The sequence below is a fragment of the Lissotriton vulgaris genome, chromosome 1_1 (genome assembly GCF_964263255.1).
Source record: "Lissotriton vulgaris chromosome 1_1, aLisVul1.2, whole genome shotgun sequence".
Taxonomy (NCBI): Eukaryota; Metazoa; Chordata; class Amphibia; order Caudata; family Salamandridae; genus Lissotriton; species Lissotriton vulgaris.
This window is the reverse complement of record NC_141685.1, coordinates 32805601-32813360: the sequence shown is the minus strand read 5'-3', so window position 1 is coordinate 32813360 and position 7760 is coordinate 32805601. Positions and strand designations below refer to the sequence as shown.

The following is a 7760-nucleotide window of genomic DNA, read 5'->3' as shown; positions in this document are numbered from 1 at the left end:
GTTGTGGAAAGCCTCATTTTAAAAACTGCTTTGTGTTTATTTTTTACGTGTACTGTGACTTTGACAACTCCAGTAGCGTGTGCAATTTTAAAAAACGTATTTTCTGGCGGGAGCATGTAATTTCATCTGCGGGGATACATACACTGTTAGGCTGGTTGTACGAGCTTTCTGGCCCCTTGTAGTGTCCCGGTCCGTCCCCTTTCCGCCACGGCTTTTGTGTGCCGCTTGAGAGGAGGGACGCGACTCCTCCCACCCACAGCATACAGCCTTTAAAAGGTGCCTTCAATCCTGCCGCGCTTGGTGAGAGCAGCGCGAGCAAGGCGCTGGGCGGCGTGTTGTGGAAAGCCTCATTTTAAAAACTGCTTTGTGTTTATTTTTTACGTGTACTGTGACTTTGACAACTTCAGTAGGGTGTGCAATTTTAAAAAACTTATTTTCTGGCGGGAGCTTGTAATTTCATCTGCGGGGAAACATACACTGTTAGGCTGGTTGTACGAGCTTTCTGGCCCCTTGTAGTGTCCCGGTCCGTCCCCGTTCCGCCTCGGCTTTTGTGTGCCGCTTGAGCGGAGGGACGCGACTCCTCCCACCCACAGCATACAGCCTTTAAAAGGTGCCTTCAATCCCGCCGCACTTGGTGAGAGCAGCGCGAGTAGTGTCCCGGTCCGTCCCTGTTCCGCCACGGCTTTTGTGTGCCGCTTGAGCGGAGGGACGAGACTCCTCCCACCCCCAGCATCACTTCCCGGCTAGGCTCTACTAGAGTCAATGTGCATCCGGCCGCGCAGCGGGCGCGACGATGGCGCGACGAAGACGCGCCTAAGTCCAGCCCGTCTGCGCCCGTCCGCGGCCGGACTGGGGCCAAGGCCAGTTATGCTGCCCCATCGGGGTCCGAGCCTGTCAGGATCAGTTGGTCTAGGCAAGACTTGCTGGCCTTCGATCTAACAGGGCCGTGCAAAGCCCACTCCCTCGATCCTGAATCGTTCTCAGACTCGGTTACATGCCCAGACTGTGGAAGATGGTGGGATATGGCCGACCCTCCAATGGATTGGAGATATGGTGGAACAAGTGGCACCTGCTAAAAGGATGATGTCGCAGAGAGAATCACCAACAGCCCCGTGGTTTTCCGCCGAATTACTTCATCCTGGACTCCTCCCTTTCCATGACCAGACAAGTCAACGCCGTCTCCTCGTCGTGCTTCAACATTCTGCGCATGCTACGTAAGATCTTCCGGTGGATCCCCACCGAGACCAGAAAGACGGTCACCCAGGCCCTCGTCACCAGCCGACTGGACTACGGCAACTCCCTCTACGCCGGAACCACTGCCAAACTCCAGAAAAGACTCCAGCGGATCCAGTACACCTCAGCAAGACTCATCCTCGACATCCCCCGACACAGCCACATCTCCGGACACCTGAGAGACCTACACTGGCTCCCGGTCCACAAGAGAATCACCTTCCGTCTCCTCACCCACGCACACAAAGCCCTACACAACCAAGGCCCAAGATACCTCAACAGCCGCCTCAACTTCTACACTCCCACACGTCAGCTTCGATCGACCAGCCATGCCCTCGCCGCCGTCCCCCGCATCCGAAGAGTCAACACAGGAGGAAGGGCCTTCTCCTACCTGGCAGCCAAGACTTGGAACTCCCTCCCGACCCACCTCCGCCTGACCCAAGACCACCTCGCCTTCAGGAAGCTACTCAAGACCTGGCTGTTCGAGCAGTAGCGGACCCCCCTCCCCAAGCGCCTTGAGACATTCCGGGTGAGTAGTGCGCTATATAAATGCTTGATTGATTGATTGATTGCAACAGCCGAGAAGACCTGACCTGTCTGGCAGAGTTGGCGTTTCATCGGAACCCGCAATACTGTGGTGGATGTAGGACGGCTGATTGAAACCGCACTGAGCAGAGTAACCGATTTTAGATTCCTGTTGCTGATAGCGCCGTGACATGTGAATTTGCGGAGCTAGGAGGGAGAAACTCACCGGCATTGGAGCGGCGGCGCCTGGTGGATTACGGCGCTCCCCACCTGAGCTTCTGACATGACACACCTGTGGCTGACTGGGCCGATCTGGGCTCAGCACGGCTTCCCGACTTTGCAGGCTCTGAGGGAAGCGACGGAGGGAAACGCCGGGAAAACGCCAGAAACGCTTACGTGTCTTGCAGCTTGGAATACTGGGTTTTTTGCAGGAGACCCAATTGCTTCATAGCACCGGGCGGAGTGACACTGCGAGGATTGCTGCATTGAGTGGCATGGCAAGGCACAGAGTGTAAGCGGGTGCAGAGTGAGACTTTTGTGAGACCTTTGTTAGTCGGCAGACGGACTTTAAAGCACCAAAGGGTGAAGATATGGCTCCCAAAGGTACAATGGGGAAAGAGAAAGCCGCAGAGGACCTTGGGGAAAACGGCGCTCCCAAAGAAGGGGGCAAAACTGGTACGAGCAAGAAGACCCAACCCAAAACACCAGTGGAGCCAGGGAAAGTGAAGGGAGCACAGCTAAGTGCCAATGCGATCACAACTGGGGGTGGGGCAGACAAGAATGGGGTGATCCCCTCTATCTTTGCAGCGGCAGCAGCGATAGAAATTGAGAGAGCTAAGGGGGAAAATGTAAAGGTTACAACTGCGGGCTCCCCCTCTAAAATTACTACTAACATCATGGAGAGTCAAGAACTTGGGGAGACCTCTGCCCTTGGTGCCGCTGGAGGCAAGGAGCAGGGACAGGAACAGGAACAGGCTCAACCCGATGGTGAGTCTGGTGACTTTTACTCCATGTCTGAAGCATCGTTGCCCTCGTCCTGTGAGGACTTAGCATCTCAATACGCCTTGCAAATTAGTTTGCAAGGTGGGAGCCCGGCAAGTAGTTTATGCCAGGAGGACTCCATTGACATTACAGAGGATAGCCCTTCTACTGTGCGTGACTTAAACATGGAAGTCTCAGATCATACAAGGAATGAAATAGGGACAGAGGAGTCCGCCGCCAAAGGGAGTACTGAGATTTCATTAAAACTGATTTATGAATCCATAATTTCACTGCGGGATGAGACTATGGAGGAGAGCCACAGAGTGCAGAGTATGTGTCGCAAGCTCCAAAATTCAGTCCGAAGGCTTGCAAAGTCACAAGCAGATGCAGCTAACAGGTTTAACGAGGCTGAGACTCGCATTTCTAGCTTGGAAGATGCAGTAGAGCAGCAGAAAGGAGCTACAGAAGCGCTACAAGGGTTAAAGGAGGATACTCTCTGGAAACTGGTGGATTTTGAGAACAGGGCTCGTCGCAATAACCTGAGGGTCCTCCAACTCCCTGAAGGCAAAGAAGGTCAAGAAGCCTTCCCGGAACTTACAAAGTGGGACTGGGACAGGGAGGTCGAAAGAGCACACCGTTTTCCATTCAAATTGAAAGGGACTGCAGTTCAAGGAATGGAGAAAGGGGTAGAGAGAAATATGGGCAGGCCTAGGGCTCTATTAATCTCTTTTAATAGCTTTCTTGCCCGAGAAGAGGTATTCAAACTTGCAAGACCCGATAAAAGACGGCCTGGCCCAGGGTTTGAGTTTTTTGTAACCCCCGATTTCTGTAAATATACGGTTGACAACCGATGGTAACTACGACAGTTAATTACCCCAATACAGGCCACGGGCGCTCAAGTGGTCCTTCTTAATCCTGCAAAGTTGAAGATCATTTAAGGAGCGAACATACTTCTTTACTAATGTGGGGCAGGCTAAGGAATTTTTAAGCAAGATTACCAGCCCAACCAGATAAATATTAATCACCGGTGCAGCAAGACAGAAGGAATTCAGGGGGGTATGTAGTTTTCGAATGAAGTGACAGAGTACTAATTTAAAAAAAAAAAAAAATTTTGTGTTTGCTACAAGGCGTAATAGTTGCTAGGGATGCCGTATCTTTCCTTTCTTTAAGAAGATTTGTCGGGCACATAATCTATAGATAGGTTAAGGTCTCTCTGTAGTAGGAAGGAACGATTTCTTTCCTATTTGTTTTTTTAGGAGTGAACAGAGTTGTAGAGTAGCAGTCTTGTGGGGGGTGCGGGGACTTGCCAGTTACATCTACAGGACCATAAGTCCGAACGCCTCGTTATTGGGAAGGGTGGGCAAGGGGGTAGCTGGGTAGAGGGAGGGAAGGGTAGGTGGAGGGACTTGGTGGAGGGGTTAAAAGGGGACAAAAAATCCACACTTGCATTTCAAGATGGTACGGAACTTAATAAATAATATGGTAGGCAAATTGACAAAAAACTATTTGATGGTTTTTCTAAGGTTAAATGGGCCTATTCCTGCGGAATTTCTAGCTGAGCCTTATATCTACTATTAGAGACCTTCGAATATGCTCGCTAAACGTTTCTGGGCTAAACAACTTTAATAAACGAAGAAGAGTAGCGGCTAAGCTGCGCCATGTCGCTCCAGATGTGGTCTGCCTGCAAGAAACCCATTTCCCTTGGAATAAGCATCAAGTATTAGCAGAACTGGGGTTTATTATTTTAGCCTCGTCCCAACAATCTGGTATGACGCGGGGGGTAGCCATTTTGGTTACGATACGATGGAAAGCAACAGAAACAAATGGTAGGTGGGGGATGGTTGAATGTGGGGGCAACATGGGAATTTTACAAAATGTAATATCTATGGCTCTAATATAGATGACTCTGGGGTTATGGACAAAGTGCATGTTGAACTTGCAACCTGGGCTACCCCCCTGATTATCTGCGGGGATATGAACATTAATTTAACAAAGCATGAGATTGATGGGGGAGTGAAGACTTACAAAGGCCGGAAGCCGCAGGTTTGCAGGGCCCTCCTTAATTTGTTAAAAGATTACGGTCTGGTGGATGTTTGGAGCACCCTGTTTCCGATGGATCCTGGCTTTACTTTTTATTCTTATCCCCACCAAAAAAAAGTCAGATTGGACTACTTTTTTGTGGAAGTGCCCCACTTAGCCAAAGTGAAAATGCAGATTTATCCTAACATTTCGTCCGATCATACACCCATTGTTCTGTCAATTGTTGGTTGGGGGATATTTGCTATAATAAGGAAATTTACCTTTGATCGAAAATTATGCTACAATGAAGAGTTTATAGTTTATACGAAGATGTGGATAAGAGAATTTTTCAAGAATAATAAAAATTCGGCCCCAATCAACATTGTTTGGGATACATTTAAAGCCTGTTTTAGGGGAGAGGTCTTAAGTTTTGGGATCGCCCGGCAAAGAAAGTTAAAAACAGACATGGAAAGGCTATATCAGGGATTACAATCGGCAGAAGAGAACTTAACAAGGGGGATAGCTACCCAGGGTGATGTGAAAACATTAGAGGTTGAGGTCGCAAAGAAAATGGCAAAAATATTGGTATGGGGGATAGCAAAAACGCAAGAAAATATTTGGCGCAACGCAAGATCTGCCATGAGTATGGTGAAGCAATAGGAAGACCTTTAGCGTAAAAATTGCGTATGAAGGATGCTAGTCGGAATATATCCTCTATGAAAGATAAAACAGGGACTCTAAAAACTAGACCCCAAGACATATTGGCTATTTTCCACAACTTTTATTCAGAATTGTATAAGACAGAACAAACTAATTTGGAGGAAATAGATCTTACTCTACTAGGAACACTTGCCAAGCTAGACCCACTAGTGGTGGATTTATTGGAGGCACCTCTATCAAAGGAGGAGGTAGCTATGGCAGTTAAAACGTTGGCAATGGGTAAAGCAGCAGGTCCTGACCAACTACCAGGGGAAATATACAAAACTTTTTTGGAGGAACTAAAAGAGATAATGCTAGACACATTCAGGGCTGCTCAAATTGGAGCTGCACGGAAATCATGGGACGAAGCCACTATAGTTGTTTTCAGTAAGAAGGGAAAAGAGACCGATCTTCCGGGGTCATATCGCCCCATATCACTTTTAAACTGTGATGGGAAGATTTATTCCAAAATTCTAGCAAACCGGATATCAAAAGTCATTACCTCACTAGTATTTGATGAGCAGCACGGCTTCATTCCAGGGAGAGGAACAGTGGCACATATCAACAAAGTTATTACTTTGTTTGATATAGCAGAGGTAGAGAAACGCAGTTTAGGGCTGATACTACTGGACGCTGAAAAAGCGTTCGACCGCGTGGAATGGAAGTATTTATGGAAGTTAATGGAGAAAATGGGATTTCCTAGGAAGTTTATGACGGCATTGCAAATTTTATATGTGGCACCAACTGCTAGGATAGTGTCTATGGGAGCAACTTCAGACATAGTGCAGATAACTAGAGGTACAAGGCAGGGATGCCCTTCCTCTCCTCTTCTTTTTGCATTATATATAAATCCCTTTATTGGTATGCTCATTAGCAGCGAGGCTATCAAACCTTTCTATGTGCGCAATACGCCCCACACTGTTTTTGTCTTTGCAGATGATATTGCAGTGACTACAGAAGATCCGATTCTTGGATTGGGGGAAATTGAACACTTAGCCAAGATTTTCGGTTTATTGTCCGGCTATAAGTTAAATGCCACAAAAACATAGCTGGTGTGTTCTGAAACAGTGAAGGTCAATGATCCTAGAGAAAAGTAGTAGAAGCAACCTACTTGGGGGTTAAGATAAGGACCGCCATGTCGGAGGTAGTCTCAGCTAATTGGGTTACACCGTACAGAAATATAGCGGAATCCTTAGAGAAGTGGGGGAGGCTACATTTTACTTTAATCGGCCGAACCAATATATTAAAAATGAGTATATTACCAAGTGTTCTATATCTTTTTAGATCCTTACCATTAGAAATACTACCAGCCCAAATTCAACAACTACAGGCTTTGTGTGCCAGATTCATATGGACTCCTGGTAAACCCTGGAGAGCTATGCGGTTTATGACACTACCAAAAGACAGGGGGGGACTATCGGTTCCTGATTTTGTATTGTATTATTATGTCTGCTTTCTGCAAAAGATGCATATTTTATTGATGGGAGATGAAGAGGGAATTAATGTAACAACGTTAAGTTCCAATATCTCTATATATCATTTAACCCTGGGAATGGCAGCAAATCAGAGTTTGTTCAGGGAAATAGAATGGAGCTATTACAAAAGAGTGAAGTTTAAGACGGTAGTAGCAGCCAGTAAAATTTGGAAGAAAGTACGCAAATTAATCGACTTAGGAACTATAACTTGTTATTCCCCATTAAACGCGATAAAATTGCTCCCAGCTATTTGTGGTGATAGTGTGGCGAGGACCTGGCATGCTAAAGGGATTAAGATGCTAGGTGATTTGTATGATCAAAGTGGAACTTTCAAACAGTTCTCATCCCTTTCACAGGTTTATGGCATACCACAAACACAGTTTTTCAAGTATTTACAAATCAGGGATTTTTTAGTTAAAACGAACTTAAAACTGATATCTAACCCTTTGATGGAGGCTCTAAAGGCTCACTGTAGAATTGGTGAAAGAAGGATGACTTGGAAAAACATATGGCATATTGGGTAGAAACTCTTGGTGAGAATGAAAAAGATATATCAATAGAGGAAGCGATTGTAAGAGCTAGGGAAGTTCTTATGTCAGCAAATTTACAAGTACAGATTTTTAAAACTATATTCAGGTTATATTATACACCCGTGCGGATGAAAAAATGGGGTAGCAGTTACGATGGCAAATGTTTCCGATGAGTTTCATCCGATGCGGATATAGATCATATTTTTTATACTTGTGTTAAATTGCTTCCTTTCATACAAGCTATGGTAAGATTTTTATCTGATATACTAGAGACACCTGTTCGGATAACCCCAGCTTTGAT

At 46.5% G+C, this 7760-nt stretch overlaps 1 protein-coding gene across 1 annotated transcript in view; it reads left to right on the top strand.

Annotated features, from left to right (window-relative positions):
- LOC147737064 (uncharacterized) overlaps positions 1 to 7760 on the top strand; it is a 398800-nt gene that overhangs the window by 137436 nt on the left and 253604 nt on the right. The window lies entirely within an intron of this gene.